Here is an 18,824-nt window from a genome sequence, read left to right on the forward strand (position 1 = left end):
GAATAGAAATTTCATTCATTGTATAGTCTAGCAATAGCGGGTAATGTTCTGTGAATGTGTTTGCACTAGAAACAGAATCTTACTATTTAAATGGGTTATGGATTGTTTAGTAGATATAATGCCCTGCATTGAGGCGTATTGCCAGTCAACGGAACAAGTGCCACCTTAGCAAATTATACACTAGACAAAATTTAAAAAACTTCAGAGCATGTTGTACTCAGTTAGGACGGACTGTGTACGTTTCCCGTTATTTCACTCAATTTCACACCTCTGTAAAGACAGTACCATTCACTTGAGCACTAATTATCATACAAATACCAATAATTAGTGCTGACGATATTGCATAGAAAGACAATCAGTGCTTTTATCAGAAAGCCAGTATTCCACATTCTTTGTAATGAGGCTGCCTCACATGAAAAAGTTGTATTCACAAAGAGGCCCGTATCTACATGGGACACGGAAGGGGCCGCGAGCCCCGTAAATTTTTACTGGGCTCTATAAAATTTTCACGGTAGGCTTACAAATGAACTATAATATGGTGATGCAGTATACTATGGTTGGATCGCGCCCCTCGAATTTCTACTGCCTCCTTCCCCCAATATTTTTGGGCTGGCTACAGGCCTGGTGTGTAGTATTAGTTTTCTGATAAGAAGAGTAATTTCCTTTCTATGAGGTATCGTCAGCTCTAGTTTAGGGTATTTTTTATGTGCGTGTAATAATTAGTACTCATGTGGGTGACGCTGCCTTCCCGAAAGTTTCAACTTCATATAAACAGCAGGGTGCCACTAATTAGTTATATACAATAGAGAAATCCTAAGTCTGATGTTCTACCACAACTCCAAGCTTTGTTCAAGTTGGCGATTGTTCCGTTGTGACGAGCACACGCCTAAGTTGAATGCGCAGCACAAATGATTGCAAAAATAAGTTTCTGATGTTCCTGAAACATTAAATCCTTATCAATATAATATAATAGTACTTTGGTACGAGGCTGATATGTAAAATAAGTGTTCCATTAGAACGTTATGAGGTACTGTAATGTTACTGAAACGTAACTTAGACATTATTTTGTTTGCGTAACGTTGTTGAGGTACTGTAACGCTTTGGAAACGTAACTGAAAATTAATTAATTTTGAAAGACTTTCAGACGAAACCAATCAGGCCAATTTCTTCTGGAATCATTAATAAACAACAACAACAACAACAATTAACAGAAAGGGAATGAAGTCAGACAAGGCATATGCTTAATGGCACCATCCGAGCAATTGCCTACTGGAACTAAGGAAAACACTAGAAAAACTTCTGTTAGGATCTCGGATCTTAAAACTCGAAACTTCTACATTGTCCAACAAGAACGCTGATTATCCGTTTGTCTACTCGCATGGTTCTGAAAATATTGTGAGACATTAAAATAATCAAACCATAATATGACATCCAAATCATAAATACTCACCAAGAAGTGAACCCAAATCACCAACTTCCATTATTAATCGATAATATGTATTGTTGTATGAAAATATTTAAAGGATTTGAAAATCGCGCTTTCCATATTCCAATCAAACTGAAACCTAGATTTCGTATATTTAAAAAAAAACATAATAAAGTTACATTGTAGAAAGGAATATCTAGATAATGAAAAAGTGATAAGCAAAGGTATTTAAATAAAAATGATAAAATGAAACCTAGATAATGGAAAAGTGATAAGGAAAGATACCCAGATAATGGAAAAAGCAATACGGCAAGATACCTAGATAATAATAGAAACTAATAAAGTACAAAAATTTATTTTATAGTGGAATCAATGGGGTTCATTCGTGGTAGTTCAAAGTTACGTTTCTATTTCAAAATAAATAATTCTATCCAGGAGTTTTGTCTCATAAAGTGCAAAATACTTCCGAATATGTTTTTCGGGGACATAGATTAGAAAGATTACCAATATAATTTTAGATTTGTGTGAGAGAGAATTTGTATCGTGCCCATTATATCTTACAAAAATAGATAACCAAGTAAAAAAAACTCTATGGTTGGTATTATGTCAATAAGGATTTTTTCTGTATTTACTAGTATTTTGATTCCTGAGGAAAACATACTTTTAGAAACATTTTATAAACGTTACGATGGCTTAGAACATTGGAAGTAGATTCTTATTTAATTGTGATCGTTTGTGCTGCACCAGGATAGGACTGAATCTCCTTCTAGTTTCTTTGAAATGTTAATGAATGCGATAATAATGATTGTTGCATGAAAAAAGATATATTTGTTGCATTACCAAAAAAATAGAGTTTTTCCCATTCCAATAAAAAAACGTTAAGTTCTTTGTTTGATTTCTAGTAGGGGTTTCATGTAAATAATATCAAAACAATCAATCTTGAAACAAGAAATTTGGAGCTATACTATAGGACCAGGGTTCGAATCGAACTGTTTTATGACGGAGGGGAGGACTTTGTCAGATATATTCATTGTTTCACGATTGTATTTATGAATGGGAAAAAAAATTTCTTTACCAAGGAAAAATTCTTCTTTGACGAGCCGAGAGGGAGAAATTCCCCTCATCCACCCGTTGATTTAAACCCTATTATAGAACTGACAGTGAGGCAATTCAGTGTGCTTGGGTCGTATATAGTACATCTGTTGGCAGTTATGATATTCTTTGATTTAGGGCCCTGTAGTCACACGGGGTCCCGGATTTCATTCTAGGTAGAAGAGCATTGTACACATTTCAGGGGTTCTTAAAATTGTAGGTTCAAATCTCATATAGCCTCGGATCGGAGCTAAACGCTAAGAATTAAACGAACAACACAGAACAAGTTGTTGGCATTCCTTGATCTTGGGAAATTTCCTTTTCCAGTCAATTTTCTTTAATTATTGTTACTACAAATATAAAACATGCAATTGAGTTACAAATTGATAATGTATTACCGTATAATGCGGCATAGAGGTAAACGTCTGAATTCGACCTGACCGGTCACAGATCATGTTGATAGTTAGTACGTTTACATGTAATTTCTTATTTTCGCAATAAGGTAGTATGACTTGGTTTAAAATTTTCTGTTTCTCAATCCACTAAGTCTTCTAACTGGAGAAAAGAAGTCTTCCATCAGTGATTTATATTTAGTAATTATTTATTAAAATTCTTTTGCCTAAATTTCATGAAGTTCAACCTCAAAATTTGATGATCCATCACTCGGGAATTAAAACTATGCACACCATAATATTTCACCCGTTTGTCTAGAGTTCAAGGTAAATCAACATGCCAAGTTTGATCCAGATCGAGTAAGTTCGGATAAACTCGTATGATAAATAGTGTCCTTGATTTTTAAGGGAAAAATCAATGAAGGACATTAAAAAAACAAATATCCTAAAATCGACTCAGTTTACCTAATTTATTTGCTTCTGTATTTTCTGGGAATTACAGGTTGTCTAAAAGTACTGAGCCTTTAAGGTCAAAATTAAGAATATATTTACTTAGATTTGAGAATAATATTATGAATCCACACATGAACTATTTTGTTCGAAGACTTTCTGCTATTTCTGGCAACACAAATCCCACAGCTATAGAATTTCAAGGATTTTTGATCAAAAAATAGTGACATGTGGTTTTCACAGGTTTCTATTGTAACTAACTTAAAACCATTCAGGGATCTCTGCAGAGACCGAAAAAAATATAGTTTGACGGGGCCAAGTCTGTGCTATACAGGGGATCCATTAAAACTTCCCAGCCATGTTCTCTGAATGTCTGACGGGTTGTTAAACATGTATGCAGATGGCGTTGTGAGCGTGGTATACCATACCCCTTCTATTGACCAGTTTTTATCGTTTCTTTTGAATTGATACCCTCATGCTAATTGCAGACAGAACAAGTCTCAGTCTATCGTTCTTTCTGCTGTAGGATGCCCTTGAAATCCCACCAAACGCACAGCACAATTTTCGTGGGCGTCAGTGTGGAATTTGCCACAGACTGTGGAGCTTCTCCTTGCTACAAATATGATATTTTTTTCGCACATTGTTTCGTAACTTATCCACTTTTCATCACTCATGATCAACCGTTTCAGAAAGTGGCCCGATTTCGATACGTTTCAGTAGAGAATTGCAGGTAGAAAGTCGTTTGAGTAAATCAAATTATCATTATATGACAATCAAATGTTGATCTTTACTTTATGGCCAGCTTTTCCCAAATGGTTTAAAACACTGTTTGCTGAATGAATGTTTAGATTAATTAGCAATGTCATGACTGCTTACATGCTGGTCTTGCTAGACTTTTGCCAGAATATTATCCAAATTTTGCTGTGCTTGGTCGCCGACTCCTTGGACATCGAAAGTATCAGAATGTAAGCGGGCTAAACAATTTTTCGCTTGTTGCATTTGATAGCATTACTTGCCCATAAACAGGGACCTGAAGGCTAGGACAGAAATACTACTACTAATAATAATAATAATAATAATAATAATAATAATAATAATAATAATAATATAAACTTCTCGCTTTCTATAGAACAGTTTAAAGAGCAAATGAGCGGAGGGAAATTGAAAAGTGTTGGCAGTGCACAAATAATATACTGATAGTAGTATTTGCCACGAGACGGGACGGGAAGTACTTGTTTAAACTTGAGAATCGTGAGCAACACTAGTTTACCCGAATCTTAGATAGCAAATACACTTTTAATATTATATAATTCATAGTGTAAAAACCATAAACTGATAAAATGATTATACGTACATAATGAAGATAATTTGTCAGCGTTTAAAAAATATACAAATCATTACATAATATACTCTTATAATAAATATAGTTTAAAAGTTATTATCACACTTTTCATTGAGGGGGTGCGGTGGCTCAGTGGTAGAGCGTTCACCTCTGGTGCTTGGGGTCCCAGGTTCGATCCCAGCCCTCGCCAAGTGAACTTTATGGTGGACAAACACCGTGCTTGTATGTTTTCTCGGGGTTCTCCCGTTTCCTCCCACTCTCTTCATTCCACCATTTTCACTCATCTCTCATCCTCACCGTCTTCTTTAGCCTAACCGGCATAACCGTGGGACGTAAAACTTAAAGATTTCATTTCATTTCACTTTTCATTGATCTCTCATGATGTTCGTAAAGAGTTCCCCCTCATAATTATTTTAGATATTAGAATGACATTTGGCACGTTCATTTCCTACCAAATAGTACTTTTCATGGCGGAGCCGTTCCACAGGACCAAAACTATATATATAAAGAAAGAATTTTTGGAGAAAAATTTGCGAAATTCTCCCGAATCCACCTCCGGATACGTCATGCATACATATGCCAGGTATAATTTCAAAGTGTGCTTCAATCCAAAGAGAATGCCGAACGAACTATGATTCTGTAAGATAATTAGTGATAGTCCAGTCGCTACTTTGTTGGAAGTCTAAATTTTCCTTTTAAAAATGCAAAATTATGAAAGGGTTAATAAAAATATGTAATTAAGTTAATTTAAAAATTAATAGTATTTTTAAAAAATAAAGGATACTAGCAGAAAGTCCGTTCTTTGCACGGGGAGAATACGTTTCATTTTGGATATATAAAGAGGTGAATTTGGATTTAAACTCCATCGGAAAGGGAGTCGCGGTGAATCACTGGTAGAGTGTTCCCCTCTGGTGCATGGGGTAGCTGGTTCGGTCCCAAGTGAACTTTATGGTGGACAAACACCATGTGTATGGGTTTTCTTGGGTTTTTCCGTTTCCTTCCACTTTCTTCATTCCACCATTTCATTTATTTCTCATCATCACTACCTCCTATAGCCTAGCCGGCATAACCATGGAACGTAAGACTGAAAGATTTCATTTCAGTTTTAGTACGGCATCTGAAGGTCACTGTTCATCTCAGCTAACCCGAGAACTATGGTTTCGGCACTAATATATGTCATTGTCGATCGTTTTTATATATATCCCCTCTTCTTCTCCTAAGTTGCACCGTCAAAGTAAAATTATAAAAACCAGGCCCGAACCTCATCTATGTGGAAAATTTGATCGAGATCCGTCGTGTGGTTCAATAGGTATAAAGTCACAAACATAGTGACCTTCATTTTTATAAATATAGATGGGTATAACGTATGCTGAAAACAAAATAAAACAAAATGAAATTGATAAATTTGCTTTCGAAAAGGAGATGAGAAAGGTGGTCCGTAGAACACTTTGACCAATAAAAATGGCTCCCATTTTTAAAAAGTTTGAGAGACGCTCGTGTAAAGTAATGTTGCACTATGGGAAAAGAATAGCGAACACCTTTCTTCAGTTGAGTATGTAAACATTCTCCCCTCTCCTACTTCCCTCATTGCCGTGTAATAACGGAAAACTTTATGAATAATGAATCGGGCGTTCGTTTGGTGTAAGTTAAGAGGTTAGAACGTGGTACACGGAATAGTTAACAGATGTCTCACGTGTTGGCCTCCCAGGAGACATAGGTGTTCTTCTTCAAGCAACGTTTATGCGTTAATATATGGAAAGCATTTGAAACAATCAATGCTGCCACGAGCCAATGACGCGTCATTTCTAATTTAGGTAGGTTTATGTAATTTTTAAAAACCTTATAAAGTCTTTTCTTTCAACCAAATTCATTAGAGAAATGCTATTTTTGAATCCGCAACGGTTTGCGATGTTGAATAACGGCAATAATAATTGGAGGGGTGTCAACAAAATATCGGATTTTGAGGTTTCAATCTGACACACAATCATAGTCATACGTCTTGCAAATAAAATTAGACAAATAAACACACTGCTGAACAAGACTGCACTTATTTAATATAAAAACTCATTTACACGTGACGTTTCGATCTTCTAGCCAAGATCCTCATCAGACGTACACTGAGTGATACAAAAAACTACTCAAGTATATATACACAATTCATCTCCGTATCTGCTCTCTCATTGGCCCGTTCAAATAGCCAATCAGAAGCGTGGAAATCTATCTTAACTGACCAATGGGACAACATAACATTTTACCAGAAAGAAACAACAAGGAGCAAGCAACCATTGAATACATTAATTCACATACATTTTTCTGTATTTATCAATAATATTTCTCCATTCTTTATTAATGCTGATACCTTTGGTCCAATTCATTAAGTTTACCTCCCCTTCCTTTTCTATCCACCAGGCCTCTTTCCACTTTCTCGGCCACAACCTTTTTTCCCCGTTCCAGCACAATATTTTGATTGAGATTTGAGATTTTTTTGAGATTTTAATGAATTTCACTTTTGTAGCCCATAAATACCGAAAAAATGGAGTTAGGATATCGCTCCGTTCCAAGCGCGCACACAGAAATTTTTGTTGGAAGGATCCGTTCCAAGTCACTACGTCTATATAGTATTAAACAGGTATTCTTCTGAACCCGAAAAATTGAAATCTTTCAGTTTAACGTCCCACGAATATGCCTTTAAGCTAAAAAAAAAAGGATTATTAAAGCAACTGAACGATGATGGTGGAATGAGAAAGTGGGAGTGGCCCAACGGACATAATGTCCACCACAAACTTACTTGGCGGGGATCGAACTAAGGACCCCACGTACCAGAGGTAAGCACTCTACCACTGAGCCGTCGTTCTCTCTGCACTTGAAAAGACATTAAGTAATTGCAAAATACTTCCACCTATATTTTCAAAAAAAAATTGATAGAATTAGATTGTTTTTATAAGAGAAAGAGTACAGATGAAGTGTAAAATCAAATTTTCATACTACATCAATCATTTCCCTGTTAAACAATTATAGTTTTACTGAGAAAATGTAGAAATGTATGCTGAGTTAAGAAGTTTTGGGGACTTCGAAACCGGTGGATCAGCGTTGGTGAGCCCCTGGCCCGTTTGTCCATGCACGATAAAATGTTGCCAGCACGTGATTTCAACAAATAGCTAAATGACGCTCAGAATCTAGATAAAAAAATGGCTAAACTCTTGTAAAATTATACCCAAATTAATAGTTAACAGAATTTAGCAATGAAGCAAAGAAAATATTCCGTAGTTTTACTATATACATAAAGACATACTGTAATATTTTAGCTGGCATTATCAAATCAAATACTTTAATCTTCAGTTCATACTTAAAATATCTAGAATAAACTTTGATTTGATTATTGATTCCACCGGATTTTAGGCACACACGGCAAATTACCTAGGGCCATAGAAGACAGAGGGATCGCAAAAGAAAATGAAACCTTTGAACAATGTTGAAACTATAAAATAATATTTTCTAAATTATTATTGTAACGTTTTACACTTTGTTTGGTTTGGTATTACTCTCTAATAACAAACCTAAATTTTGCCAAAAGGACTTCATAGTTCAGACTACAACACTGGTCAGAAAGCGTTGTGTAACGTTCATTTCATTTTCTCAAGCCTATATTAGCTAATCATCCAGAAGGAGATCCACCCCCCTCCAAATGATTCTTCTGGATCTACTAGTGTGTGTCTTTTCGATTAACATTTTCTTTCCAGACAATCAAGAAACAAACAATATGGTCTTGTGGTAGACAACACCGTGTCTCTGCTTTGGTTTTTCTCTAATCTTATGCTTCCTATCACTTCTCGTTCTACTAAATCTTTCACTTGTGTCCAGGAACGCCCGAAGAAATTTTTAGGGGGGGGGGCATCACCATGATTACTATATTACATCTGGTATTTCTGATATTTAATATACGTGGTTTGCTATATTACGTATACATTTTCGTGAGCCAGGAGTAAAAGGCCCCACCCTACCCCCACCTTGGGGCGCCTATGCTTGCGTCTCCTTTAGCTTACAGTTCATAACTACAGAACGCGAAACAACAGTGTTTCAGCCAAATACGTTAGAGAGGAAAATTCCTCCCTTAATTTCTAGAATCCCCCGCTCCAAAATTGATCATATAAGTATGGCATATCGGTGAAGAATATGGTCTCCTCACTAGAAATTTAGATTTATATCCGAATTCGAGAAGACTGGATAAAGAATTACTGGTGAAACAAGATTTTATGGTATTTCCCGTGCAGGTTCACTACTCAAAATAATTGTTGAAAAAATATGATTCTTTTCTTCTTATTGTTCTCCAAAAGATTTGTGCTGGGCCACATGAAATTACGCCGTTTAGAATAGATAAAATTTAAGAGGACCACCAGAAGTAATTTTTGAACTTTCTTTTACAATTTGCTTGTAAATATGGGTTCGGATGTATGGCATAAAAACTACAGTGCAAAAAAACACCAATTTGTGCTACGTGGCTTCGAAAAACGCACGGATATTATCTAACAGTAGGGCAGTGCGAATCTGGTGGGTATGCGCAATAGCGTAGGGGGTATCAGCAAAGGGAGCAGGCGCGTCAGCGATGGTGTGTATACGACTAAGCGAAGGTAGTGAAAACAAGTGGTTTTTGGCAATGATACGAGTTTCAATAGCACTTGTCATGGTTACACTAGTATCACTCCACTTGTAAACATAAAATACAGTTTATGTACCTTATGCAGAAATACACTGCCACTAGAAAATTATGTCTAATACAGTCGTGTTTCATATGTACTCATTTATCCGTAATAAAGCACTTGTAATGATTTTACAGTAGTAACCCTACACTTGTAAACCTAAAATACAGCTGTATTATTTTGTATTTATTTTTGTCATCTGGAGAAATGTGTTCCGTATAAATATGTTTTTTAATGTAAATTATTGAATTTTACCTGTAAATTTTCCAGAATGTAGTGTGCCAAATTAAACCAGCGCCGTATTTCTTCTACCAGTAGTTAATACCAGTAGAAACATTAGATTAGTACTAACAAAATATAAACAGTGTTCTTCCTTTAACTTCAGATGTCAACAATGCTTCGAACTCTAAGCCATGCAGTTTTCTGCTTAGTTGGTTGTAGTTGGTGGTATATGGCTGTAGATTCCCTTCGGCATTACTGCTGTATCGCCGGACCAATTTGAAAATCGAAGAAAAGTACCAAAATGTACTGCATTCGGTTATATATGGTTGGATTGCACTACGTTATGTTAGAATAAGTGTAGTTTTACTATACGGATCCATAATATAAGTAATAGTAGGAGTAGAAGTAATAGTAGTAGTAGTAGGAACGGGTTAGAAGCCCCGCAGGGGTTCGTTGGGTTCTGTTCTCGACATGAAATGGGAAAATTAAAGACTTACCCAAATTTTTCTGTGCATTTTACAGTCTATGAATACGTATAATAAAACAAGTGTACCTCTCCGCGTAATAGTCCATCCGCCTCCACATACAGTGCCGCTTACAACATCAGCAAATACAACCACTTTCTTAACTTTTACTATTCCTGACCCTTACCTGACTTTCACTAATTCTTAGTCACAAGCTTAAATAAATTCTCCAATTTACCCGGTAAATTTCCTGAAACTAGTCCGGCGATACAGCAGTTAACCCGAATCTTCAAATGCCTGTTTGACACTTTTCTTTCAGAGACTTAAACGCTTCACTAATAAACGACTCCTAATTGTCCTCCGGGTATGGTTTGCTATCGCGTAATATTATTCCATTAGACGCCCTTTCATTAGATTCGCACACCTTGTTACTTTGCAATGAAATACAAATATTAAAAGATGGTTCTTCAAAGTTCCAGGATCGCAAATATCACGTAGTGTAGCTCCAGTGGCGTATTTACCATTTTGTTTCGGGAGGGGCTTTGCTAACTTTCGGGGGGCTTTGCCTAAAAATGTGAAAATTCTGCAAGATATTTCATATACTTTACAGGGCTTAATATTATACCAAAGTAAGTAGGATTTCGAGGAGGCTTAAGCCCCGAAGCCCCCCTAAATACGCCACTGTGTAGCTCTCTTAAGAGGTTTTAATTATTTCATTTTTATATTTCGTCCTGTAAGATAATATTATACAGGCCGTTAGACAGCCCAAAATTGTAGGGGGGCCAGATCCAACCATATTATAGTTCCTTACAATATTGTAGTTCATTTGCAATCCTACCGTGAAAATTTTAGGGGTGTCAGCAAACATTTAGGGTGAGGCCGGCCCCCCTAGACCTTTCTGAATACGGGCTTAATATTATACCAAAGTTAAACTATTAATTTGTGGATTAGAGGTTTTCAATGAGTGGCCCACGCTGTTTTTTTTTAACTATTTAAGATGCAAATCCGATTAAATGAAAAATAGGTAGCAGTAATTATCTTACAGTTCTAAATACCGCAGAACAACTTAGTGGGCTGTACTCTTTTAAGAGTTGAAAACAAGGGAGCCGAATCTGAGATGCAGTGCCCTGGGCCCATGTATTTTTACGAATTTGTATTTTTATTGTTATATATATTATTTTATGAATATACAATATTTGGGATAATTTGAGTTTAATTTGTCTTAAAATCTTCATAAATGCCTTCTTAGACACAGCATACACACATCTGAGTGCCTCCGCCCCCAAAGTTACAGAGAAATCGGCGCCCTTGGTTGAAGACCCTTGCCTAAACCATACTTGATATAGTGAAATACTCAAGTTTCACTAATCAAGTTGTCTTGAAAGCAAGACAAATTGGTGGGAAACAACATATACTCTGAAGGTTGATATTACATGATGGTCTGTATAAACGCCAACTGTCCTGGATCCAAACACCGGTTAGGGTTCGGAACCAGTAGTGGATCTAGAAGGTAAAAACAGGGGAGCCAGCAAAATCCCAGACTATGATAGGTATATCATGAGTTTACTATAAACTTTAAAAAAATGCATAAATAATAGTTTAAATTGTTTTTGTCACTCCAAAACCTGGGGGCTTATGCTCCCTCGGCCTTGGGCTAGATCTTCCACTGTTCAGAACCCACATACCAAAGGTTCCGCTCTTTATAACCTCGGTGTTCCATAAAGGCACAAAATGCAAAAAGTCAAATTCAAAAGTTTTACTACTAAAGAGAGCGCCAACTAAACATAACTGAAGTTGTCAACTTTCCAAAGCAAAAGGAAGGGACACTTTATGCAGTTATTAGGAAGTATGGAGAAATGGACCAGCGATACTTTTTCTGTAAAAAGATAATAGTTAATAAGGAATTACATTCTTCTAATTGATAAAAGGAAAATCAAGCAATTTAAATCAATATACACCCTATATCATAAATATATAGGCAATTTGAAGAGTAAGTAGCCCACTTACAGGCCTACATGTTACGTACAAAAATACACGCAAAGTCAAAAGATGGAAATGTTAGCATATCCCAATACTTTAAGAATTTCTTTCTTGTAGGCATGAAGTTCTGTTCAGAATACGAGAAAATATAGTAAAAGCATTACCTCACGTACGTAACGCTCAATGGTCGGCCGGTCTAACATTTTGTTGCTAACTCCGCCCTCCGTCTACTGAAGTAGCAATTCTGTTGTCGGGCACGTTACCTCCCTGTAGCTGGTGAACTTTTGAAGGATTCTATATAATGATATGGAAAAACTAAATTCAATAATAAAAATAAAAATAATAATAATAATAATAATAATAATAATAATAATAATAATAATAATAATAACAATAATAATAATAATAATAATAATAATAATAATAATAATAATAATAATAATAATAATAATAATATAACCAACTTCATCAATACCCATGAAAGTTGGCACATTTTAAAGTCCCAACGTCGTAACACGGAGCATTTTCTCACAACTCAGACGTATTGGACATAAATTTTTGTACCAAATTTCCAGGACGAGACGACACAACGAAACTTTTTGTCTCGTCTCGTGGATGACATTAATGATGGACTATGCACTAGCCAATTACACCGAACTCAAGTTCCGAGATTATATCGATACAGATTTTCCTTAAGGTATTCCGATCTGTTACCCTATATTTAGAGAATAACAGCATACTTTTTACCTCCTTGTAACTACATGGTAACGGTACGCGTCTTCAGCGCTGAAGATTCGGGTTCTAGTCCCGGCATGAGCTTATGTGCTTTAGAGCCCACATTAAGATTAGATCCATGTCTTGTATAGCTTTGGTGCTAAAAGGGACACTAAACTCTCATCAATTTTTCAGGGTGCCTCCGATTACTTACAACGAAAAGACATGAATTTGTGAACGGGACTTCCTAATCAAACCTAGTCCATTCGATAAACATAAGAAAGATATGTTCGTGTACAAAAAAATTAGGTGCCATGGACAACGGAGTAAGTCTCTGGGGACCATTGACTCTGTAAGTATAAATAAAATCGTAGACTCGCAGTGAAATAGCTATTGCATCAACATTGTTCATTGGAAAGTCGTGGTTTATAGTTCATTCTCTTCAGCATAAAACAAACTTTCCAGAGGTGCTATTGGGGTCCCTAACGCACATGAACAGGAAAAACTGGGAGAATGTCGGAAAAATTCCCTTCAGAAATCCCTCCCATCAACTTTGAACCGCTCTGGAGTGGCCCCGGGTAAAGGCACACACTCCAAATGAATCTCGAAGAATATTACAGAGAATAAGATATGTGTGTACCAAGTTTTGTCTTGATTGACAGAATAGGTATGAGGAGAAAGAGTGTATTGGTATACAAGCTTTTCTCTCATGTCTATTCCGTCTATCAATACAAAACTGGTATACACATTTCTTATCCCCTATACTATTTTTTGAGATATATTTGGATTGTGTGCTTTTACAAGGGGCCACCCCAGAGGGATCCAGAGTTGATGGAAGGGATTTCTAGAGAGAATTTTCCCGACATTCTCCCAATTTTTTCAGTTCAAGTACGTTAGGGGCTCAATACATAACACCTCTGGAAAGTTTGTTTTATGCTGAAGAGAATGAACTATAAACCACGACTTTCCAATGAACAATGTTGATGCAATAGCTATTTCACTGCGAGTCTACGATTTTCTTTATACTAACAGGGTTAATGGGTCCCAGGGACTTACTCCGTTGTCCATGGCACCTAATTTTTTTGTACATGAACATATGTTTGTTATGTTTATCGAATGGACTAGGTTTGATTAGGAAGACTACTTGACAGGTTTATGTCCTTTCCTTGTTAGATCAGCGTAATTCCTCCTAATTCCTAATTCCTAATGAGCCTAATTCGCAATCTAATTCCTATCACAACCCCTAATTCCTATCACATCTTCTTGCCAGCGACCCGTTTATAATTTCTGGTTTGTAACAAGCTTGTGTGGGATTTTTAATATACCTATTGAAGAGATCTCACGATATCCATCTATTTCTATAAGAGTAGAATCCATTTCTTGTATATGCTAGATATAGTAAGTTTCCTAAAAGGGAATAGATTAAAACCAAATTTGATCAGTTTATTCAACTTCCGCTTATCTTCGTGCCCCTCTGAAAACCCTTGCTCCCCTCGCGACACCCAGGTTGAGAAACCCTGACTTAGATAATAGCTATCCAGATTATTTCTTGGTACTTCCTTCTTTTTAAGCACACCTTCCCCTGGTTTTATTGGGTCCTCTTTTTCTAGACAATATCTGATCATTTTTTCTGGGTACCCTAATTTTTGGACAATCTTTTTTTTTTTTTTATCAAAAGATCCAATATATTTCAGTCAAAAATTTTCTTGTACGCCTTATATCTGGAGAACCACATATAGGGTAGCTAAACTCTAAGTATCACTTAACTTAGCATGATGTGCTAATTCAGTAGAAAATACGAAAATTCGATTTAGGGCCGTTCAAAAATTTTGTCGCCCCTGATCCAAAAACTAATTATTGGCTAAAATCGCAAACTTTTGATCCATTTTTGGTTTTCCTAAAATTCTTGTTGTTTGAGTATGCTTCACTTTTTAAATCATAGTTAATCCAAATAATTTCTCGACACACTGATATTTTTCTGAGCTCTCCTGTTTTATACAATAACTACCTCTATTTTTGGATATGCCATTCATTTTGCGGATGCATTATAATACTAAACAGAGTCCGATTAGGTATAACTTACTGAATTTAAAGTTAAATATTTTTAAGTCCTTTTTTTCCTTTTATTAATTCAAGACTCTATAGAATTTGAAGTAACAAAATTTGGTTTCAGAAAGATGAGTTTAAACGATACTTCTGTTGTCCCGTTCTTATCTAATCCTTGTATATCCATTAGCTCTGAGAGTATTTATCAGTCCAATCTTTGATAGTTCTGTCCCATTAAACTTTCCAGAATGTTGCACCATGACTATAGAAGCTTGGTTTTATTAGAATTAAGGAGTTGCTAAGGAGTTAACGACAATCACATTCACATTGTGGTCAGTTTGTGTCGTTAGCACTAGATATATATCTTACTTATTATCTCAAACGTTTTACAACACTTCCGACACATACAACATTAAAATGTCCTTTCGTTACTAATCAGCTTTCAGCTCTACGAGGTAACTGTCTATTGTATTGTGAAATATTTTGCACATTTCTTCCCCCTTCGATTACCCAGAAACTATAATATTATTAAGTTATTTAAAAAAAAATACACAATGACTTTTACAGAATGAACTAATGTATCCACCTGCCCACAGGGGCGGATCCAGGATCGACTTCTGGGGGGGCGGTGGGTTGTCATACTGCTACTTTTAAGGGCTCCAAGCTTTGGGATGGGTTTTATTTATATATATAAAATAAGAAAGTTTCCTCTTCTGGGGGGGGGCGATCGCCCCGATCGCTCCCCCTGGATCCGCCCTTGCCTGCCCAATTATAAATAATAAAGCTACGATGTATCACACTTACTGAAGCAACCTTTCTTGTTGGTGTGGCCCCGCGTAGTGTAGTCGCTAACACTCTCGTTTTTGGTGCGAGTGGTCCCGAGTTCGATTCCCGGTTGGGACATTCGGTCCAAAAAGTGTACAAAGCTTTTCCAGGTCAGTCATCCTGAGTAAGAATTTTCCTCATTCATTCCAGGCAAATGCCGGCATGGTACCTAACATAAAGGTTCTAGGCCGTTTCCTCACTTCCCTTCGGGTTATTTATATATTTCACCTTTACATGTTAAACGGAAACGGACAATATCACATTTGTTATTCAGTGTTGCAAGCTAAGGACGTTACATTATCACAAACATACGGAATTATTCAAGTTTTGGAGGGCTCTACAACAGTAATGACACAAGTGAAATGGACGTCTCAATGTACAACGGAAGTACCTTAATGTCAAATAGTATAACATGTTTCTAAGATGTAGAAACGAAGTCACAAGAGATTGAAATTTTTACTTTTTTCCAAAACGTTTTTATTTTGAGAAAAAAATGCTTAAGTACACTCATGTCCAAAATGATTGTCGCATATCTATAATTGTCTTCTTGTAGGAATATAATTTGATAATGATTTTGCAGGGTACTTTTAATACTGATACTATGTGTATAATCGGGAAATGTGTATTTGTAGTAAATTTCATAGGAAAAGAATTATAAGTACGAAAATTAGAATGAGTAAAACAAAATGTTGCTAAATGAACAAGAAAGTTTTATTTTCGTTTTATTGTTCTTATTTACTGCTCTTTTGACATGAAATTTGCCACATACATATCTTTGCCGATTCTACACATACTAACATTATAAGAAATACCGTGCGAATTCGTTATCAAATTATATTCCTACAACAACATATTTATAGACATGCGACAATAATTTTGGATATGAGTGTACATATCACACCCAACGACGTAGGTGGGTTATAATAAACGTAAAGATCCTAATGTAATTTACAGTAATTTGATATTTCAACTCGTTCCGGAGGTATAATGAACATTGTCAAAGTTTGAAACAATGCTTAAAATTATATAGGTATTCTGCCATTATTAGCAGGTTACTTCCCGCTGCTGAGAAGCTTCCATGCTGCATGGCCTTCAGCTAATCTCTCCGTCTTCGTCGATTTTTCTGTTTTGGCATCGTCCATCAATCGTAACCTCCTTCGCCTCCTCCCTCTTTATCCTGCCGTCATTCTCTCTAGCACGTCCCTCATGATACAGTTCCTTCTCAGCCAATAGTTTCTCTTCTTTTTTCCAATTACATCTAAAATTGTTCTTTTCTCCTCCACCATTACTAACACCCTCCCCACATGCACATACCGAAAATTTCCAGTCGTTTTTTCCTCGCTTTTGTGTAATGTCCACGTTTCTGACCCATACAGTACAATAGTCCACACCAGAGGTGACCACTTTGACCTAACCTCACTCGGCCTCACGCTCACAAACTCATTTCGACCTCACGCTCACTTCACCTTACGCTCACATCACCAGCCTGACCTCACGCTCACTCAACCTCAAGCTCACATAACCAGTCTGACCTCACGCTCACTTCGTGAGGTTGAGGTCGAATGAGCATGAGTTCCGAACTCGTGAGCGCCGACCTCATGAGTTTGGATATCTTTGCTTCACACGAAGCATTTTATGAATCTTTTTCCCAACTCTTTATTCAAGCTCGCAGAGAATAGTCTTTTCTTCCTCCTAAAGGCTTCTTTCGCCATTCCTATCCTTACTTTTATTTCACATTCACACTTCATATCGCCACTAATAACACTACCCAGGTGTTTAAAACTATTCACCTGTTCTGTTTTCTCTCCTCCTACTTCTATATTTGACACCAACCGCTTTGTCCCAATCGCAATGGCTTTTGTCTTTCTAACATTTATTTTCATCCCATATTATTCACAGCTTTTTTCTTCAAGTTTTCTATCATCTCGTTGATTTTCCCTTTAGATTCTAATTATATGTATTATATGGTTAATTAAGTATATACTTGAGGTTGTATAAAACCCAGTTTTTTTGATCTAGAAAAGGAGAAAATAGGGTTGGAAGAAAAGGGTGTAGGGATTACAAAACTCGGAATCTCTGAAGATTAAAAACACAAAATTTGGTATTAATCTCTTCATTTAAAACAATAAGACACCTGTTTCAGCGTTTTCCTTTTCTTGTTTGACCTAGAGGGGAAGAAAATAGGTTGAGCAAAAAAAAAAAGAAAGGGGGTGGCATTACAATTATTATAACAAAATGGCCACATTTTGGAATCTCTTAAAGTTGAAATATATATATAATTAATTTCGTATTTGGACTTTTTTTTATTTAAAATAATTATAAACCTGTTTCAGATTAGTAAAAATATTTGTCGTACAAGAGAAGAAAAGGGGAGGAAGGAAAAAGGACGCGGTTCCGATTACTACAGGGTGTTATAAAAATTTTGTTACAATTGGAAGTAAATTGCTCACATCAAAATAAGAAAGTTCATATGACCTGCCTAACTATCCATTTTTCAGCATATGTATAATAAGATATCCTTATCTCGGAATTTCTTAAGGTTAAAGACTTGAAATTTGGTATGTGGACTTTATTCTAATATAACTAAACATATGTTTCAGCGTCTTCAGATCTTTGAACTAGAATGGAAGAAAAAGGGGTGCGGGTTCTTCCGCAAAATGCCTTTACGAGGCATGTGAATTTTGTGAGTTCAGACAAATTCCATATGAAAGGTGTAGATGGAAAAAAAAACAAGATATTACCCACATTAATACATTGGGAAATTTGCTAATTGAATATATGTCAGAGACAACTCGTATATGTAACCTGTTATTCACAATTTTGTTTCGGGTTGCATAACCAACTGTCCACAGACAGACAAACTCGTATATGTAACCTGCTATTCACAATTTTGTTTCGGGTTGCATAACCAATTGTCCACAGACAAACAGAGTGGAGAATATGTAGTATATGGATAATTGAATATACGCCTGACTCACGTGGTTATAATTTTCTTTCGGGTTGCCTAATATCTTGACCACAGAGAACCCAGTAGAGAATTATTTGAAGTATATGGGTCATTGAATATATGCCTGAGACGTTATGCGACGAGCTGTTCACTATTTTCTTTTCGGGTTCCATATTCTACTGACCACAGACAAACACAATACAAATTTACATGTAGTATATATGGAA

At 36.1% G+C, this 18,824-nt stretch overlaps 1 protein-coding gene across 3 annotated transcripts in view; it reads left to right on the forward strand.

The window, feature by feature from the left end:
* The window catches only part of Sh (Potassium voltage-gated channel protein Shaker), a 907,958-nt gene that overhangs the window by 617,969 nt on the left and 271,165 nt on the right, over positions 1-18,824 (forward strand). The window lies entirely within an intron of this gene.

This window comes from Thermobia domestica, chromosome 10 (assembly GCF_964235325.1).
Source record: "Thermobia domestica chromosome 10, izTheDome1.hap1.1, whole genome shotgun sequence".
NCBI classification, from domain to species: Eukaryota; Metazoa; Arthropoda; class Insecta; order Zygentoma; family Lepismatidae; genus Thermobia; species Thermobia domestica.